The 21,518-nt window shown below is 46.0% G+C and overlaps 1 pseudogene; it reads right to left on the bottom strand.

Moving 5' to 3' along the window:
• Positions 1 to 17,837, bottom strand: part of LOC136507736 (insulin-degrading enzyme-like 1, peroxisomal) — a 34,565-nt pseudogene extending 16,728 nt beyond the window's left edge.
• Positions 17,838 to 21,518: the final 3,681 nt, after the last annotated feature.

Below are 21,518 nucleotides of genomic sequence, written 5' to 3'. Positions count from 1 at the left end.
ACGGGTGAGTACATAGAGCACTTAGCAAGCCCTAATCTTTGGGGTATGGCGAGGTGGATGGTTAAGGCTTATGTGGTGGCAGATTTATGATGGCGGAGGTCGAAATGGTAAGGTGGTACAATATAAAATTAATGTGAGTTTGGGCCCTTAGAGAGCATTACCCTTCTCACTGGTTCCTCGGGTTTATTATTATTAGTCAATTCAACATGTTAGTCCTAGTTTCATTACACAAAAATAAACTAATCATAAGAGACCATATCCCAGCGATTGCTCATTCCAAGGACGTGGCTATCCGAATAGATTCAATACGCTCTGTAGAGGGTGTACACTTTCCCCACATGATAGGTGCAATTCCCAACCATGATCAGTGGTGGAAACAGGCCTAATGAGATCCCGTACCCGAAAGACTCGACCTTAGATTTTCATATAATTCTACCACGACTTATCAGGGGCCGGAAACGACTTAGATGATCACTCATCATCCAATAGATAACGACTTGGATGATCACACAACATCCAATAGATATAATTATATATATAGGTGCTCGCACACGGCACAACGATAATTTTACAGGGAAGACCACATAGCATCCATGCTGACCAGACCACAGAAGATCACCCAGCATCCGTGTCATTTCCTGATAGTCTGCTGCCACGTCGGCCTTCTAGTAGAATTTATACTTCTATCTAACGGGGTATGAGATCCAATCTACTCATATAGACATATGGCTATACGAAATATCAGGCTAGGTGAGATGGCCTATGAACCGGTCCTTATGCGACTGAGGCGAGTATCTCCCAACAGAAACCCCCACTAGACGATCCTACCAAGGTAGTTTATACCACATAAACTACTCCTCACTCGCCCCTTGTCTAAAAGGGGTTTGCTAAATAAACATTCACATTGTTTGGTTCTTAAGTTCATCCTTAGATTAAAAGTCTATAGAATATTATAAAGAGTTATATCATGTCACAATTGCTCATATTATAAACATATCACAAGAGCTCATGTCACGTCACAGTTTCAATATATCACATAGCTCATATCAAATCACAATATCTCACATTATTCATCCTCACGAATATTTATATAGAATAATAAGGATTATATAAATTAGATTTATTAGTTATTTATTAGTTAAAGTGGAAAGTAGTGGGTTCATGATGAAAAAGGTGAAACATGGTGGTGGGAGAAGGGGTGTTAGGACTTAGCTTCGTTGTGCTCTCCTTCCGGTTCAACGTAGTCCGGGTCCTCGTTTTCCTGATACTCACCGTCCTCTGCTACCCAACCTGGCCGGAGTTGCGCTACAGAGGGATGAATTGGAGCTCGGACTCCACGGCGGCGGTGACACCCAATTTGGGGGAAAACAGGATGAAGCCGAGAATGAGAGGGGAAGGGAGGAGATAAGGGGGAGATGGCTCGTTCTAGCTCTAGGCGGAGCTCGGAGTTGTGGCCGCGACCGTGGGAGCTCACCGGCCGGGCCTATTTATAGGCCGGCGAGGTCGATGGCGGCGGCGAGATCTTTTCCTGCCCGCCGAAATATCTCCGTCTGTACGTGCTCAAAGCCGGGCGCAGGACGATGCGCTGGAAGCTTCGGAGGTGACTTCTCGTCCGCGACAGTCCTAGGAGTGAGGGAGAGCTCGAGAGGTCTCATCCATGGCGGCGGGATTCCCGCACCGGTTGCTCTGTTGGCGTTGACATGCTGTGGAGAAACAGGGGAGAAGGAGAGGAGGTGATGGGATGGTTCGGGGTCACAGACAGCTGGCGCCCGGGTGTTCATCTTCTTCAACGTCGGGACGGGGCCACGGCGGGGCCGGCGCGTCGAGGGCGGACGCGACGCGAGATTTTTGTTGAAGACGAAGCTGACCACCGGGTCCCACCCGTCAGTGAGGAGAGGGAAGGGGGAAGGAGCTGCCGCTGCGCCTAGTTGGGCCGAGGGCGTGATGCCGGCCCATGTGGGGAAGAGGAGAAGGGAGGAGAGGAGGTGGGCTGCGCCCGCAGGCCAGAAGGGAAGAGGTGAAGGAAATGAGCCCGAGATGGTTTTCCTTATTTATGAAATGCTTTCCTTTTTCTTTTCCCAGAATTCCATACATAGGTACCACAGAGGAATTTCAAATCCGAAAATAATTTCCTAAAAGTAGTACCACCATAAGTTCAACAAACAAAAGCAAACAATTTCGCACATACAACTTGAAAGCAAAATAATCCTACGCGGTTGAGTGATTTATAGAGAAAATTTAAAAATTCAAATTTTTAGTGATTTTCAAAACATGGCAAAATTTCAGGGTGTTACACCATCTATGCGGTCAACCGAACTAGAGAGAGAGAGGGAAAGAAAGGGAGAGAGCGATATAGAGAGAGGCAGGGAGAGCGAGAGGGCAGGACGAGGTGGAGGCGTAGTGCGCTGGCAGAGCAGAGGGAGAGAGAGCGGAGCAGAGGGAGAGCCCTCGGCGGCGCAGAGCAAGGCGAGGGCGGAAATAGAGCAGAGAAGGGAGAGGAAGAGCAGAGCAGCGAGCATGGCGGGCAGTTCGCGACGAGCTCCGGCTTGGGCTGGCCAGGATGGTGCAGGACAGAAGAGGGGCGCGGCGACGTTCACGGCCTTGGCGCCGGCAGCGGTGCCCAGGCGAGGAAGACGAAGGGCGGGCTCCTGGTGGCGCTAGGTTCTTTCGTAGTTCATTCTGTGCCTTCGCACGTACTGACAATGGACTGGTTTGTGCTATATCCATGAGCTATTCTCAAGCAACGAACTATATCTATTGCTTAACGCCATAACTTCTCCTTACACGATCCCGGCCGACGCTGCACCCTCCTCTCCGGTTCTCTCCCGGATGGCCACACCCCCACCTTTCCCTCTATGTCATCATCTCACAAAACCATTGCCTCCGGGCTACCATACCATAGTACTTAGATCTGGAATCACCCTCAGAGTTTGTCTGAATACACTCGTATTCACATAAATCCTTGCGTTGGCGTGGATGGAGGTAGAAATTAAACTAACTTGCATCTTAATCCACCCTAATACATATGGATTAAGTGGATATACGAGTGCATATGAACAATGTCTAAGTTGGGAAAATCTAAGTGCATCTAAACAAGGTCTAAGTTGAGAAACAAAGACTTATAAAAAAAAGGGATGTACTAGATGGTCATAAGTTATAACGGTCTCTATCTATTTGCCTATTTGCCTCTGTGCCATTTTATTTCCAAGCACAAATACTGGTGTAAAGTGAAAGATATGTTTTATCCTTGGGTTGGCACCACCTCATATAGTAGCTTCAGAATTGTTCCTACATTTTTGCTAGCAGAGAGAACATGGTTACAAATTTACTAAGTTTACTCACATGTCATGGTAGCCACTCACGCCAGCATGAATCCAAGTCAGCAAGGCCTTATGATATGTCCATCTTGCCCCTCCCCTCTTCCTACACCTCCAGCACTGCCCACTCACTCACTCGCCTCGCTCTTGCTCAGCCCATTATCTTTGCTCCGCCCCTCCCTAAATTTCAAGCTAGTCAAAGATGGATAGCGGAGTTTGGCTGTGTAACACCCTAGGCCCCGCACACGGCACATGCCCAGTCTACCAAGGGGTGGGCTCCAACTACGTAGCAACTCGCTTGCGCTTTTGTTCTCTCTTCGCGCAAAACGGTTAACCGAATGTTACTACACGCTGAGCCAAAGGGGCGTGAGTGCCCAGCACCTTCGGTGCTCATCCAGCAGCCATGCTGCTTGCTTTCCCGTGCCGAGTGCTCCTTGTGCGTGAACGTTTTTGTTCTTCTTCGTTCTCGGCTGTGTGTAGACCTACAGTCGTTCTATCCCTCCCTGGTCTCTACGTTCGTCGGTCTCCTGTATTCCGGCCACGAGCAAACTAGCACAGCAGCGTGCTTGCCCTTGGTGGGCTGCTCGCCGAGCCGGAGTCCAGCACCGAGCGTGCTTGCATCGAGCTGTGCTTGTTCCTGGTAGGGATGAAAACGGTACGGATATTTTCCGACCATATTCGAAACCGAATTCGTTTAGAGGGGTTGAGATCTGTCCGTATCCGAGTCCGGATATCCAACATCCGATACCGTATCCGTATCCGAATACTCAAATCGCATATTTATGATGTCGATATCCAATCGTATCATATCCGACATAGTTGACACTATCCGTATTCGAATCCGAATCCGGACAGAAATATGAAAACAAATGTAATATCGGTGATATCCGTCCGTATCCGATCCGTTTTCATCCCTAGTTTCTGGCCGTGCGTGGCCTTCTTGGTTCTTGTGCGTGCGTCCGTTCAGTAGCAGTTTGGAGAGCAGCCCTCCGTTCAGCAGTAGGATGGCGGCCGCGAGCTCGAGCGCAAGCTCCGCCAGCCTCGGACACGAGCGCGAGCGGTGTGGACTAAAGAAGCAAGAGGATAGGACGAGAGAAGGGTATTTTGGACCTTTATACTGACCGGGCCCACATGTAACGGTGAAAAACGAACAGAACACCGACGGAATGGCTTGGAGAGCAAAGAAGTTCAGAACGATGGTACTCGTGTGTGGTCAATTTTTTAATGGGTTGTGTGTAATTACAAACCTTTTTAATGGCATACATGTAAAAGCCCCTTCATATTCCTAGCTCCCCGGCCTAAGTGTCATGCTCTTGCAGAGCCATGCGCAGCCTGTCCGAGCTTCTAAGCCATACGTCCGTGAAAACCGCAAGAGTTAGCTCTGAATACCATTTTTGACACCCCAGACCCGGCACATGGCATAGGCCCACTCTACCGAAGGGTGGGCTCACCTACGTAGCAACCCGCTTGCGTTTTCATCCTCACTTCACATAAAATGATTAACCAAAGGTTGTTAAGCATCCTTGACCTGACTATTTAAGATGGTATGACCGCCCTCAGCGGCACTAAACAGGGTGAACAGTGATCCGGCAAAACTACAGTACACGCACGTGCACAGTATCAGCCCCGAGCTACAGTACACGATTGTGGCACGGCCCAGCTTGGCGATGCAGTGATCGAGACTGCGGTACCCGTGCTACAGTACCCTCCTCCCGCACTATTCACTTCTCCCCGCTCGGCCCATTTAGACGGAGATGTTTACATGCTGTTTGGCTCTATAGAGCGTTCACAAAATATAAAGAAGTTGTTGGAGGATAGAAAGATATAGAGACTGACTTTTATTCATATGGCTCTTCAAATTATGATTTGAAGAGTGAGTCTAAGAAACACTTTTTTTTATTGAGATGCTCTTGGAATTTATTTAATTGGGTTGAAATAAGATTGGGTAAATCCAATTGACTCCAACAAAAATAACTAGTTCATTGTCATTTTCATGAGTACCTCGCAACAAAAAACTCTAGTCCCGTTACAATCTAAGAACATGTTTGCTATAATTACTTAACGTTGCGTGTAGGTGTTTTGGGTCGTCACTGCTGTTATGTTATGTTGCATGCGGACATTTACGGAAAAGTAGGCATGCAAGTTTTATTGGGTCAAACCCAATGACCCAGTACCTAAAATATTTATCCTGGTGTAAAAATACCCACCGAACCATCCCATATATTAATTAAACTTTTGTTTTTTTAGCAGAAATTTTGGTGATAGTGGCTGTAGAAAGTGACGAGCCTCGCCGCCAGCAGCTGGGCCTTTTACATGGTGCAATTCACTTGAAACGGCCGGCCCAACCCACATTGCGTAGCCTAGCCCATCCAGTCCATACCCGCAGCAGCGCGTGCGCTTTCTGCCACTCCACTCCACTTCGCCGTCGCCCGTCGCCCGTCGAAGGTCCAACAGATCCACCGAGCCCTCTCCGTCCCCGTCGCATAGGTTTATTACAGCTTTGCTGCTCTTTTCTTTTGATATGCATACTCATCAGTAACTGAAGTGGCAAAAGGGAAGATAATTTTGATTCTATTGCTTGATTTACAAACTCTCCCCCTTTTATATCGTAGATAGAAAAGAACCATTTCATGTATATGTTACAAGGATAATGATATAGATGGCAGATTGCAGAGCGTACCTTACTGTTTCAGGTGATAGTTAATCGAGTATCATATTTATTCTTTGTGGTGCATACTTTGATGGTAATGCTACTCCAACCAGCCATTCTTCTGGTGGGAACAACTGCAATACAGCTGACAAGTATTTGGAACTGAAGTCTAAGGATAATAATGAACAGATGAAGATACAGTTCAATAAAAAAATTGTACTCAGTAGAATGTTTGTTGATTAGTGTTGTCAATGAAAGAGAATACCACAAGACAATATATTACATATAAATATAAAGATAAATTTATATTAGAAATAACTGCAAAAGCTGGACCATGTTATAGGTTGTAGCGAAATATACCTGCATATTTGAGACAGTATCAATCACATAGCTGATTGGATCGACTTTGTCTTGATAATGGAACTCCATTTTCTTTATCGCCACAAGCTAGAAAATGACAATATTAGCATTTATTTTATGTGTAACTGAATGTAAATCATTTCATTTGTTCCACAAGATGCTAACCACATGCAGAAGAGTTGACATTATGACTTATCAACCCAGTATTGGCAACAGCCTCTAAATATTTTGTTAAAGGAGAATATAAAAATTAAGCAATTCATTGAATATAATAATACTTAAGATGTAAACCATGACCCTTTCCATTACCTCATTAAATATCCACTCATGGACTCCGCCCTCTTTTAATAGATGAAGATAATTGAAGATCAACCCAACAATATCCTCCATATGTTCTACAATGTACAATCATTGCAGCATAAAAGGCTTAAGTAATATGAAAGTGCTTCAAATTAAAATAGTTATGCTAGTCCAAGTAAGCAAATATGGATGAAAACTGACCATGACCAGCATCAGTGAGCCTGATGCTTACTGAGAAAAAGGAATATTCATAACTGTCAGTGCTCTCTTCAGCTGTTAAGTTCATGGCCCATCCTACAGTAGCCAGATTAGATATGTTACAAGTTGACAAGTAAAGGATGACATGACTATATCTCAGTAGAAAAGGTCAGCAAAAGTATAAGTACAACAACCAACTGTGGAAGTAAACTTACCTAGTTCCTTTATAATATGGAAGATGGACCCCTCGCCTTCATGCCCAATGAGGTGACTCAGATAATGGCAAGGACCTTCTTTGTAAAACTGGATGCTAGGTGTAATTGGCCATGTAATTTCTAGATAGTCCCCTTCTTCTATTGGCACTGTTTTGACAAGAAGCTGTATAACAAGTATATGAGAAATCGCCCATATTTGCCATCATTAAACCAATATTTTCTCTAACAAATGGAACTGTCAAATGCGCTGACAAATAGAACTGTCAACATTCCATCTTCTACCTGCAAATGTTCCTCTGAAAGAGGATCACTTGGACATTTGAAGCTTCTCTGATCAGTGTTTTTTATGTCACTAAACATACGCTCAACCAAGCCCTGAATGCAATCGAGGCTCTCTACAAAATCATTTTATCAGTAACAAATTGGCTTATGTACTCCAGTGTACTAATTTGCAATACTTACCCTTTCCATAAACAACAAGGTGCATAAGGTTTGCTGAATAATTCTCGTAAAATTTCAGAAGTTCAAGCCTGATGTCCAGGCCCCTTGCTTTTGGTTTAGTTTCTAGTGTTTCCCAACTTCCTGATATAAATGGAAAATTAGAAAAATCAAAATGACAAATCCAAAACTTATTACATATTTGAGATTAAAAATTCCCATGAATACACAATAATGCATGGCCAGAAGATGTCCCTAGATTGCTAGTTTGAACTGAGTTGTAACAGTCTGAGATCTATGCTTCTATTAATGCAATAATGCGCAGCTGTGTGTGCTAGAGAGAGAAAAAAAGGTACCGATAGAAAGTTGGTTACTGTAGCTATGTTGTTTACTGAAGCAGCCCGACCTAAATGCCTATATAAGAAGGGTACTACCTCCATGTATGAGTAGCCTTTGTGAGTGATTGAAAATCAATACTACTAGCTTCTTTGGCTCCTCTCCTTTGCATAATTCTTGCTTCCCACACGAGTAATAGACTTGAGCTGCTAAGTACAGGCGGTTTAGCTTGCGTTGTAACTCCTCTCATCCCCCTAGGGCACTTTACAAGCACATCATTCTAACCACAAACTCCTTCTACCTCAAATGCAAAGATGCACAAGCCTTTTGCGTATTCGAGAGAAAAAAATTCTTGCTTCCCAAACAAATTAGATCCAACAACTAAGAAAGATAAAAAATCATGTCAAATAAATCAATAGACAGTCCATTGATGGCTTCCGTCGCTCCCGCTCTTGCTTCCCCTCCACCTCCCGGCGCCCATCCCCTCCCGTCCTCCTGCTCCACCGGCCACTCGCCGCTGCCTATTCCGGGCGCGCCGACCACCTAGCCCCCTCCCTCTCCGGCGCCTGAGGGATCCCCCTTCGCCACGGCAGGGCGCTCTAAGGACCAGCGCTGGAGGGACGCCTCCCCGTCTTCTGAGTGCTCCGACGGCGACGGGACGCCTTCTTTCAAGGATGCTCTCCTGCGTGGTGGTCTCTTGTCTGCTCTGGCTGGCCCGTCCGCGGCCGCTGCACCCCGCGCGCCTGCTCCGTCCGCGACTGCTGTCTCGTCGGCTCGTCCTCACGCGCCGGCTCGGTTCGTCCTCAGGCCGCGCGACCGCCATGTTCGTCTTGCTGGGGCGGCCGTCCCTGACAAGGATGGTTGGGTGACCTCGGAGTCTCGACGTGCCCGCCGCGAGCGCCGTCGGCGGGAGCTCCCTCCCCGGCGGCCTGTTCCGGAGGATCTTCGCGGGCGCTGCTTCAACTGTCTGTCCACAGCTCACAAGGCCGCGAACTGCCAGTCCCGTCCACGGTGCTTCGTTTGCCGGGGTCTGGGGCATCTCTCTGGTGCCTGCCCTTCCCGGCGTTCCTGGCCACTCAACGCCCGCAGGCAGCTGTGTCTGCGCTGGCGACCTATTGTCTCGGAGATGACGCGGTCACCATCCATGCAGCCTATGGAGGCCACGGGCGGCGGAAGCGGGCACTGGCGCATGCGGCGTCTCCGACCCCGTCGGACGCATTCTACGGCGGGTGCGGCTACTGCGGACGACGACGCCGGCGACGACGGGGTGCCTAGTCATCCCTCCCCGGAGCCTATCGCCGAGCTTTCTAGCCCCGCTGGGGCTCCGGCTATCCCGAGACGCATTCTAGACCGGTCCCCGCAGCGAAGATGCCCTGCGATGCGCCCTGGTCGTCATCCTGATGGGCCAGTCTTGTGTTGGCGAGTCAGAGTTCATCCGTGCCACGGTCGCCCAGATGTTTGAGATCGCGGAGGCTCGGCTAACCCTGCATCCCTGGGGTCCGTCCAGCTTCCTCTTGATCTTGCCTAGTGAGGAGCTCGCCGGCATCGTCTACAACGGAGGCCGCCCCATCGTTACCACCACTGCCCGGCTCCATGTCATGCGCTGGACAAGGTTTCTCCAGGCCTCTGCAGCGAGTCTGTCCGTGGCTGTGGAAGTGGAGCTCAAGGGCATCCCTACCCATGCTTGGGATTTGGCCTCCGCTGAAGTTCTCCTGGACGACCTTTGCTGGATTGATGGGGTGCATCCTAACAATGCTAATCGTCGTGACGTGTTCGTGGTGAAGGCTTGGTGCTCTGATCCTGCCGTCTTTCCCTCCGAGTTGAAGCTGGAGATCGTGGAACCTCCTATCGAGGGCGTTCATGGGGTACGGACGTTGCTCTATCCGATTCAGATCGCTGTCCGCCTCCTGGTTCAGCCTGGATCGAGTCATGATCGCCCTCCATCACCTCCCCCTATTGATGCGGATCGGGAGCATCGTCGCCGGCGGCGAATTCTCACGCCGCCTTCATCTTCTTCTCCAGCTATGTTGGCGGCGTCCGGTGAACCTTCGGCTTCTGGCCAGGCTGGCCGGAGTTCGGTGCACACTCGGCTGGGCCCACACGTTCTGGATGCGAAGACTCAGGACCCTTCGTCAAACTTCCGTAGCAATGTCTCAACGGCCGGGTTTGGCATTGATGGCCGGGCGGCTGCCATTGTTGGTCAGGCGGCCGTGCCAGCAGGGCTTTCGCTGCTGCATGTGGCAGCGTCTGGCTTCCACACTGGAACCGAGAAGATGGTGCCTGCGGAATGTGGCGTTGATGCCGGTCTTCGGGGATCGCTGACCGAGGGGGCATGCACGCGTGCTGCTGGCGATGTTATGGCGAGCGGCGACGCGGATACGGCAGTGGACGGCAAAGAAGATCCGGATGTCGGGCAGAGTAATTGCATCACTAGCATCGCTAGGCCACGGATTGAGCTCCTTCTGGAACTCTCCTGTGGGCCTTCGGTGCATCCTGCTGCTGGTGCCGATTCTGTTGGGCCTATGGCTGTTGATCTCCACACGGGGCCTGAGTTGTTGGCATCTGGGCCTTCTCCCCTCCCCTCTCTGGTTGGGCTGATCGAGGCCCATGATTTCCCCGTGTCGGACGCCAACACTTCTCCGGCTGAGACTCTCGCCGTCCTCGTGCCGCTGGCCGAGTCGGCTCCCTCCGCGCCGGCCGAGTCCTCTCCTTCCGCTCCCTCTCCATCGAAGCTGCCATGCCCCACCTCTGCTGCTACTTCCTCCTCGATCTCGCCACTCCCCGCCACTGTTGCTCCTACCACCTTGAACTCCACCCCCTCGCTGCGTCCACCTGTGGCCCGGCCGGTGGCTGCAGCTTCTCAGCAGACCTTGCAGGTCTACTCGCGTCGCCACCCCCAAAGAAAAGAGAGGGCGGCACATTCTGTAGCAGCTGCCGAAGCTCCCCCTAGTGCGCCTCCCAGCCCGGCAACGGAGTTCGTCATGGCTCTGTCAAAATTTCCTGGGGCTATCTTGCCAATTCCCCATGTGGAGAAACGGAGGAAGAAGAAGCTGGAGCCACCTAGCAAGGAGCCCCGACGGAGTCGTCGACTTGCGGGCTTCCCCGCGTCTACATCAGAGGAATGCCCCTCTCACCTAAAGAAACAAGTCATGCGTGCTCTGGACCTGAATGTAGACGATGAAAGGGCACAAATTAGCCAGCAAGCACTGGATGAATATGTGCAGTGTTTTAAGCAGCCCATGCCAACTTCACACACTAAGGCCCTGGCTGCTCTTTTCGGTTGGGCACTCCCTGAGGCGGTGTCTGCTGCTGACTTGGTTGAGTGTCTTGTCTGATTGGCCCTCCTGGTCGCTTTTGCTCTCCAGTATCATTATGGATCCAGCACACATCCTAAATTGGAATGTACGAGGATTGAACTCAATAGCAAGACAGGATGCTGTTCGAGTCATGGTGGATTCCTCCAAGATTGATGTCGTTTGCCTGCAGGAAACTAAAATGAGTACGGTTTCCAGGCGTATGGTCCTGTCCATGTTAGGAAGTGATTTTGATAATAATTTTATTTACCTTCCTTCGGATGGGGCCAGTGGTGGAATTCTGGTGGCTTGGCGACTCCAGCTGGGCACTATTGGAGCTACCAGGGTGGATGCTTACAGTGTCTCGGTCCAGTTCTGCCCGTCTGATGGTAGTGCGTGGTGGTTGACCTGTGTGTATGGTCCCCAACTTGATCATGACAAGATCCAATTTCTTCAAGAATTGAGGGATGTCAGAGTTCAGTGTTCTGGGCCATGGCTGGTAGTCGGGGACTTCAATCTTATTTATAAGGAGGAGGACAAGAACAATTCCTACCTCAATAGAGCAATGATGGGAAGGTTCAGAAGATGGATAAATGATGTGGGGGTCTCTGAAATTCCTCTTCATGGTCGTAAATATACATGGACCAGCTCCTTCACTAACGCTTCCCCTACTCTTGTTCGGTTGGACAAAATGTTTTGTTCACTGGACTGGGAAGATCAGTTTCCAGGATGTCTCTTGCAGTGTGATGCTTCAATTGGTTCAGATCATTGTCCCCTGATTCTTGGGCTGAAGGATTTTATTAGCTGCAAGAAAAGATTTCATTTTGAAGCCTTCTGGCCTTCTCTGGATGGTTTCCAAGAAGTAGTGAAGGATGCTTGGAACACTGTACAGCCTAGTACCTGCCCACTTGATACCCTCGCTCTGAAACTCAAGGCAACAGCCAAGAGGTTACAAAGCTGGAGTCAGAAGAAATTTGGTCACTTCAAGTCCCAATTGCTCATGGCAAAAGAGATCGTCCACCAACTTGATATTGCTCAAGAAAGCAGACCACTTCAGCCTAATGAGTTATGGCTACGCAATAATCTCAAGAAGCATTCACTGGCGCTTTCTTCTCTGCTGAGAACAATATCAAGACTCAGGTCCAGGATGAATTGGCTAAAGGATGGGGATGCCAACACAAGGCTTTTTCATCATTATGCAAGGTATAGAAAAAAAAAGAATTTCATCCCCAAATTGCATGTTGGAGATCAGGTTTTCACAAAGCATGAGGATAAGGCAGCTGCTGTTCTAGATTTTTATGATAGTCTCATTGGGACTGAGTATGATAGAGGGAGAACTATCAACTTGGACACCCTTGGCAGCCCTGGCTTTGATCTTGAAACTTTGGATTCGCCTCTCTCAGAAGAAGAAGTGTGGAACACCATAAAGGGGATGCCGCCTGATAAGGCTCCTGGACCGGATGGGTTCACTGGCAGGTTTTATAAAAGTTGTTGGGCAGTTATCAAGAATGACGTTATGGCAACACTTCATTTTCTTTGGACCGGAAATTTTAGAAATCTCAAAAAACTGAATTCTGCATACATCACTCTGATTCCAAAAAAGACCAATGCTGTTCAAGTCAAGGACTATAGGCCAATTAGCTTGGTTCACAGTTTTGCCAAACTTGTGACCAAAATCTTGGCTAATAGGCTCGCTGATCGGCTAGATGAGTTGGTGTCCTCTAACCAAAGTGCTTTCATTAAAAAGAGGTTCATTCAAGATAATTTCATGATGGTCCAGCAGACAGTTAAATTCTTACACTCTCACAAGCAGCCTAGAATCCTCCTGAAGCTTGACATTACCAAAGCTTTCGACTCTGTGTCTTGGGCCTTTCTTTTGGAGGTGCTTAGAAAATTGGGCTTCGCCAATTGCTGGTGTGACATGATCTGTGGCCTCCTATCATCTTCATCAACCCAAGTCCTCTTGAATGGCATCCCAGGAGAAAGTATTCTGCACAGAAGGGGTCTAAGACAGGGAGATCCGCTATCCCCTATGCTCTTTATTCTTGTTATGGATGTATTAAATCAGATGTTCACAAGGGCTGCTGAAGTGGGGCTGCTACAACCTTTATCAAGGAGGCCTATCCAGCATAGAATCTCCCTATATGCCGATGATGTAGCCATCTTCCTTCAGCCTAACGCAGCAGATATCAACTTGTCCTTACAGCTACTGGATTTATTTGGTGATGCTTCTGGCCTTAGGACCAATGTTTAAAAAAGTAATGTGCTGCCAATCCATTGTGCTGAGGAAAATTTGGACCTTATTCAGAATTTGTTGCCCTGTGAGATGCTGGATTTCCCTTGCAAATATTTGGGGCTGCCACTGACCATCAAGAAGCTGACTAAGCAGCAGGTCCAACCCATCATCGACAAAATTGCAGATCAGCTTCCTGGGTGGAAGGCTGATTTGTTGACCAGAGCGGGCAGAGTTATTCAAGTGCAGTATGTTCTCACAGGAATCTTGATTTATGTGGCCATGGCAACAGATCTCCCACCTTGGGCTCTCAAAGCAATTGACAAGATCAGAAGGGCCTTCTTGTGGAGAGGTCGAAAAGAGGCAAAGGGTGGTCACTGTCTCATTGCCTGGCCTAGAGTTTGCCGCTCACGCGAACTTGGTGGCCTTGGGATTGCTGATCTAAAGGCTTTGAGTATTGCTTTAAAAGCGCGATGGCCGTGGCTCAAGCGGAGTGAGCCCAACAAACCGTGGGCAAATCTACCTATCCAAGTCAGTACAGAGGTAGCTAGCCTCATCTCCGTGGCTGTAATAACTGAAGTTGGAAATGGATCTAATACACTCTTTTGGAAGGACAAATGGATAAGTGGCAAAAGTCTCCAGGACATCGCACCTCTAATATATGCATTGGTTCCTAAAAGAAGGTCAAGTACACGTACTGTGGCGGAAGCTCTAACGGGGGAAAAATGGATAGAGGACATACAGGGTGAGATCGATTCTACTGCCTTGTTCCAGTATCTTCACCTCTCAGATATTCTGAATGCTGTGGAGCTAAATGAGGAAGTTCCTGATAAGCACATCTGGAGGCTATCTGCTTCAGGAAAATATACAGCAAAGAGCGCCTACGATACGCTCTTTCAGGGTGCAGTCGCCTTTGAACCTTATGAAAGAGTATGGAAATCTTGGGCTCCACCCAAATGCAAATTTTTCATGTGGCTTGTCGCTCATAATAGATGCTGGACAGCGGACAAATTGGCAAAGAGGGGGCTCCCTCACCCAGATCAGTGCCTTCTATGTGATCAAGAGGCGGAGGACATTCACCATCTTCTTGTGGGCTGCGTTTTCTCAAGAGACTTCTGGTTCTCCCTCCTATCTCGCTTTGGTTTCGCAGCACTTGCTCCTCAGCCTTCTGACCAATCCTTTGATAATTGGTGGAGAAAAGTTGACAGTGCTGCTAGTGGAGACTTTAGGTTGGGATTGAACTCTCTAGTCATTCTGGGAGCCAGGAGTATCTGGCGGTATAGAAATGATTGTGTCTTTAATGGGGCAACCCCAAATGTTAACTTGGCTCTGGCTTTGGCTAGGGAGGAGGCGCAATGGTGGAGCATGGCAGGAGCCAAGTGACTTTCCATGCTCACTGCTGGAGGTTCAGCCTAAACGACTGATGTAGGGTCGTCTTTTTGGTCTGTCTTAACTGGTGATCTAGTGTCTGTGTAATGGCAAGGGGTGTGTGTGGGGTTTGGGTCTATGTATGACTCTTTTTTCTTCTATTAATACAATGATACACAGTTCTCCTGCGTGTTCGAGAAAAAAAAAACTAAGAAAGATAATAAGCTGCCAAAAGAGCACCCACTGCAACTATCTGAACATAGAGCATTCTTACCAGTACTGAATTTGTGGTAAGGATGATCCTTTGAAGCCAGATGCCTTTGAAGCTGTGAGAGAAAAAAAAAAGAAAGAAACTGAGGCCACAATGTAGCATGGCTATTGGATCAAAACTTTAAAGTGAAATGGTAAGTTTGAAAAGTGGAAGATATTTTGAGGATAAGCAAGACTTAGATAATGCAATGTATGGTCAATTCTTGTTCCAAAGTGAGTATGATCGCAACAAAAATTTACACCGGTGTTCTCATAATATGGAAGCATAACTTATAAAATTAAAATTTGTAAACTAGGATATTTAATAGAACCAAAACTTTGATAACGCAATAACATAATTATTACTGCCTTCAAGATTTAAACTATTATTTTAATATATTGAAGCACACCTCGCAAATAAGAAAATTGTGTACTAAAAAATGCCTTTATGCACTACTGATTGTTGTTTCTGATAGAGAGATGACACAGAACTATTATCTGATGTATCTTTAACTGACAATGCTGAACTTCCAAGGAACTTTCAAGTACCTGATCCATTCTCCAGCCATCAGACAACAATTTTTTCTTGTGTTCTGTAAGGTCAATAAAATAGAAAAAATAGACATGTTGTGGATCTCTTTACTGCAAATAAAACATTTGCACATTACAGAGTTATTAGGGTTGTTAGCTCAGACTAGGTAAAAATAATAAGCCATCAAAGCTAGTTGATTTGAGACATAAGGTCATTTTAATTTTGCACTATGTCAAACTTAAATTTGAGCAAGTTAATAGAAGAATACACTATTATCTGCAACATCAAATTAGTTTTGTTAAATCCACCATGGAATATGTCTTGGTAGTGCATTTATTTGATATTGTAGATGTCAGGTGCATGTTTATGTAAACTTCATCTAAGATAACGAAGTTTGATTTAGGGGGAAACTAAAACGACTTATATTTTGGAAACAAGGGATTACTATTTATTTTATTTGGAATACAAATAGAGGGATATGCCTTGTCAAATGCAAGTAGAGTCACCGTGCACAAAACAACTGCTCACCAGAATCAACAGCTTTTGTCTCTCTAAGAACAACATCCTGTGACATAAGTGGCTTAATGAAGAACTGAGCAAATCTGTGCATCAGGAATAACCACATTTTTATTCAATGAACAACCATGCAGTAATGCAGAACATAACTCAGAAGCTTATCCAACATACATAGATAAACTGAGAACAAAATACTGCTCAAGAAACTTGCCTATCTAAGGCTTCTTCAAAATTGTCCACATTGACATTGAAAAAGAAATTCGTTGTGTCTGCGTATGTAGTTGCATCGCAAGAGCCGCCATGCTGATATTTTCACATCATACCAAATAGTCAAAGTTTTAACCAAAGTCCACTGAAAGTGGCTAGGAATATTATTAAAGAAATATAAGGTGTCTATAGTCAACTTCTAAACAAATCATAATAACAGAATTCCAGGCAGGAAACTGTCTGAGGTGTAGAGAGCTTAGCTACTCACTGACTTATGAAAGGAATTTTTTATTGCCTTTTTTCAGCATTTGCCCTGCCAGGTAAGGGTAACAAGACACCACCAAAATATCCAAACACAGACGAGCTGCAGAGCTAAGTGTATTTTGTTCGAGATCACACCCAGATTTGCATTGCTCATGTATGGTAAGACTGGAAGGTTGAACCATTTGAGCTGTACTCTAACCACCATGCCCCTATGGCCTTTTCGTAGAACCTTACAAGCAGTGTTCTCCGAACAATGCACGAGTCATAAAACGCCTCCTGTCATCGCCTGCCTAATAAAAGCATTTCCTCTCGTCTTTTCTCTAACTCATGTCTCACATTGTGACAGGCTCAGCTTCTTAAATCATATAGAGCACACTGCAACTGAGTTGAAACTCATCCAAATCTATATGGTTGTGTGATTTATGCTAATTGTTGAACTTAAGAGTTTTTTTTTTTTTTTTTGCAAAATGAAATGAGCATGAAGCACCAACACCCCCCTCCCCCCGCCGAACCTCTACCTGGATTGGAATTGGTGAATAGAATGTACCTCTGTGGTATATTTCATATAATCATATTCTCCAGGATACTTCTCGCTGGCTTAAAATAGCATGTGCTCTGTAAGCAAGACATGGTAATAAACTCAATACCAAGACCAGGAAAAAAAACAAAGAAACAGATAGTGTATTTTCAAGATTACAACAAATGGTAAGAAATCATGACTATGATTAGAAGAAAATTATTTTTTTTGTACAACGACACTGGTATCCATCAAATATTTTTTTAGACGATGTTGCCTCTTCAAGATTACAGCAACAGATTGTTCAAAAAACAGCGTCCCACGCCACTATAGCGTAGACTGTCAGGCTGCCTTGCATGCATGGCAAATAATGAAATAATAATAGGTTGTTGGGCACAGTCCTGCAAGTGCTCAGTACGTGCTTGCACCAAAGTCACATAAGAGGGAGGAAGATGCCGAGGATCCTACCACGCAGGAAGGTCCAGGAGCGATTTGGATTTATTTGGAGAACACGGTCCTGTACTGAGTAAACAATTCTTAAATCGCTCCATGGATGCGATTCAATAGTGTCACCGACCTGGAGACTTTAAAAATTGTTGGGTTAACGTAAATCTGCTCCATATTGTTTACTCAATAGTGTCACTATGGCGGCGCTCCGCGAGAGAGGAGCAGAGCAGGCGAACGGCGGCCGGGGACGGACCTTGTCGGTGTCGGGGTCGCTGATTACTAGGACCTCGAGCGCGTTGGCGAGCACCACGCGGCGGTACTCCGGCTCGTCGCTGCGCGCACGGATGAACTCCACATTGCTGCTGCTCCCCGTCGATGGGGCCGCCGCCGCCGCCATCAGCACACGCTCACAATCCCCCGTCCCCCTCCTCCTCCTCTTCGCTTCGATATATTGGACGGGATCCTCTAATGATCTCTCGCAATGAATGGAGGATCGCAACGCAATGAATGGATTGGGGACCAAGACTTAGGACCCGGGGCATAGGGGCATAGGGGGGGGCCAGCCGCTCGCAGTCGCGGCCGCCTAATTTGGAACTCCAATTCCTCGGCATCTCGGACTCTTTCCTAGATGAGTAAGTAATCCATGCGGATGCCATTTTAGTTAACAAATTTGGAACTCCAATCTCTCGTGGATCTTGGACTTTCTTAGGACGGGTAATTCATGAAGATGCCATTTTAGTTAACGCTAAGAAACTTTCCATCCCTGAGTTTAGCTAGCTCCCCTCGCTCCCAAATTATGCCGGCCGGTCGCCCGTCCGGTCCGAGCATTGCTTGCGGCAGTGTGGCACCGGCTGCAGAAGTTCTCTGCTATGACGTTCTCGAGAACGGCGTGCAACGTTTAGATGCAAGCCAAAATCCAAAATTTTTCAAGATTCCCGTCACATCAAATTTTACGGCACATGCATGGAGCATTAAATGTAGATAAAAAGAATAACTAATTGCACAGTTTGTCTGTAATTGACGAGACAAATTTTTTAAGCCTAAATAGTCCATAATTGGATAATTTTTTGCCAAATACAAACGAAAGTGCTACAATAGCCAGGCCCGTTTAGATCCAAAAGTTTTTGGATTTTGGCCACTGTAGCACTTTCGTTTGTATTTGGCAATTAGTGTCTAATTATGGACTAATTAGGTTCAAAAGTTTCGTCTCGCGATTTCTCACCTAACTGTATAATTAGTTTTTTTTCATCTACATTTAGTACTGCATGCATGTACCGCAAGATTCGATGTGACAAGTACTACGCAAAATTTTTTAGAAACTAAACAGGCCCTAACCCTTCGCTGCCGCCGCCGCCGCCGCGAACCATATCTGGCGCAGTGCTGCTTATAAGTTAGTATAACATACTTTGTCTGAATTCTCAGTTGATTATTTGAATTGTGAACTTAATGAGTCAAGGTAGTAGTACAACACTATTGGTTTCTTGTTTATAAAAAAAACACTATTGGTTTCTGCAGGTATTTTTTATGACATAAAGCAGACCAGAATTCTTTTGTTTTCCTTTGAAACAAATATGAGGATTATCTATACGACTATACTAGTATATTTGCATATGGGCCCTCTAGATTTATAGCAACACTTGTAGCCATATAGCTTCTTGACCTTGATCTACGACATGCATTTGAAGCACTTCTAGCTCATTCTTCCGAGGAGCTTTGTATGAATCTGCAAACTTGGGTGCGATTAACTACTCTTTATTTTCATTGCTCTCGCAGAAAGAGTAAGGTTGCTAAAACTAACAGTTTTGACTTCTGGTGATTGGTCTCTTCAAGTCCACTGACTAGTTTCTTCCTCAGGTAGATACCAGCATCTCTTTTCCATATCTGAAGATCTGAATTCCAAAGAAGAGAGCTCGAATCAATAGTAATGGGTTGCTTCCCTGTTTTCTGGAGGAAGAAGAATTCCTCGGAAGCCAGATTGTGCAACATGACCAAGGTAAACTTTTCCTTTCAATCGAACCTTACTGTGGTTCATTCGATTCTGTTCGCAGACATCCCAATCATGGGCAATGTGAAAATCTACTCGTCCAAGGAGCTGAGAAAAGCCGCAAGAAATTTCTGCCCGGAAAACAAGCTCGGACAGGGTTCTTTCGGCCGTGTCTGCCTGGCCTGGTAGGTTGAGGTGTCCAGATACAGGTTGCTCTAATCTCTGAGGTAGCCTAGTTCAGACATTAGGTACTCTGGTTCCTGTAAGATGTCATTATGTGCCCAAGTATGTTCCTGTCTGGAACACATGAATCTCAGAAGAATTTGCTGCAATTTTAGGAATCGAGGAAAAAATAACAACTCTTGTTTTTTTCTCGAACACAGAGAGCTGCGCATCATTTCATTAAAGTTTGATAAAAAAGGTCCGAATACATGCCAAATTACATGGCTTGGTTAGTTAGATTTTACAAGCACGCCCTTTACTGAATCGAGAGAAAAAAAAACTCTTGTTGCAAGTGAGGCCCCCGTTGCTGAATTGCTACAACGTGGCAATGTTCTTCATACTGGAGTAGCTTCAACCACAGCAATATTTCAACCAGCGCGTCCTTTTTTTCCTGCAGGTAATTCCTGCAGTGGCATCAGATTTGACTGGAGAACAAGGGTGAAGTCCGTCCACCAATCGTCCACCGTGACATCAAAGCGAGCAATATTCTCCTTGACAGAAACCTGAGACCCAAGATAGAAGACTTTGGGCTGGCAAACTTCCCAGGCAACAAGACACATATCAGCACCAGGGTTGCAGGGACGCTATAAGTAGTGGCGCACTACCTGTTGATTTTCATGTATAGGAAAACAGAGTTGACTTGTATTCTTCTTTCAGTGGATACCTTGCGCCCGAGTATGCCATCTAAGGGCAGCTGACCAAAAAGGCCAATGTCTACAGCTTTGGTGTACTGCTGCTGGAGATTGTTAGTGGCAGATGTCACACTGATCCCAGATTACCTTTTGACGAGCAGTTCCTCCTAGAAAAGGTGAAGAACAATCCCAATAATGGTTCTCATACTGTATTGTTAGTTATTTGAATATGGTTGTCTAGCAAGTTTAGACAGCAAACTACAGGAAGAACCATTTTTTATGTCAAAGCAGAAAAGCACTATAGTACATAGATGAGATGACATTGTTCAGATTACCTAATTGAGGTGCTGTTTGCATGATTGATCAATTTATTTATATAAACACATATTAGACAAGCACAAGCACTAATCGAAAAAAAAGACAAGAACAAGCACAATCTACTTGCTAGAGTTGGTAGAATTCCAAAGGAAAGTTCAAGGAAGGTATCCTTTTCATGTTGCTTTTATTTATGCAGTAAGAGCTACTTGCATTGATTGGTCTGTTGTGTTCCTAGTTTCTAGGTATTGATCCAATTCTTATGAATACAGTTGATTCATTAAAAATTTGATGAGTTATGAGAGATTAACTTATTTGTAAAAGTAGAGCAAATGATCAGACCTTCAAAATTGCTAGCTTCAAAATGCCAGAAGTGCTAGTGCTATCAGATCTTAGACTTTGATTTAAATCATCTGAAATTTCTGCTATTCTGTCAGGTCTGGACACTCACCGAGGAAGCACGCCGGTTGCTGAAAATAGGTCTTTTGGTCGCCAAGATGCTGAAGGGTGCGTGTGCTGTAAGTGACAAGATCATGAGGCCTGGCTTGATCACAGACGTTATGGACCTCAGAGTCAGGACAGTAGAGCCGGTTCAGTTCAGTTTATGCCCATCGATGTCTCCTGCACTGAGCAGCTCACTGGTCACTTGCATTAGCTTGTAGCACTGTTGTAGAGAGCCCCTGATAGAACTAGTTAAAGGATCAGATGCCTGCGAAAAAAATGGGCTGTACAATGGAAGCAGCATGAATTGTTTTTATTTGTGTTTTAGTACATTGTAAGAATGTCAGTTTGTATATTTATCATCCTACTAGTTTGATTATTGAGAATAGCGGTTTTGGCTATACAACTGTCAGTTAAAAATAACATTGATTCGAATTTCAAATGGTTCAGAACAATGAGGTACACAAAGTTGACATCGGCATCG

This window comes from Miscanthus floridulus, chromosome 15 (genome assembly GCF_019320115.1).
Source record: "Miscanthus floridulus cultivar M001 chromosome 15, ASM1932011v1, whole genome shotgun sequence".
Lineage (NCBI taxonomy): Eukaryota > Viridiplantae > Streptophyta > Magnoliopsida > Poales > Poaceae > Miscanthus > Miscanthus floridulus.
This window is presented reverse-complemented; position numbering and strand designations above follow the sequence as displayed.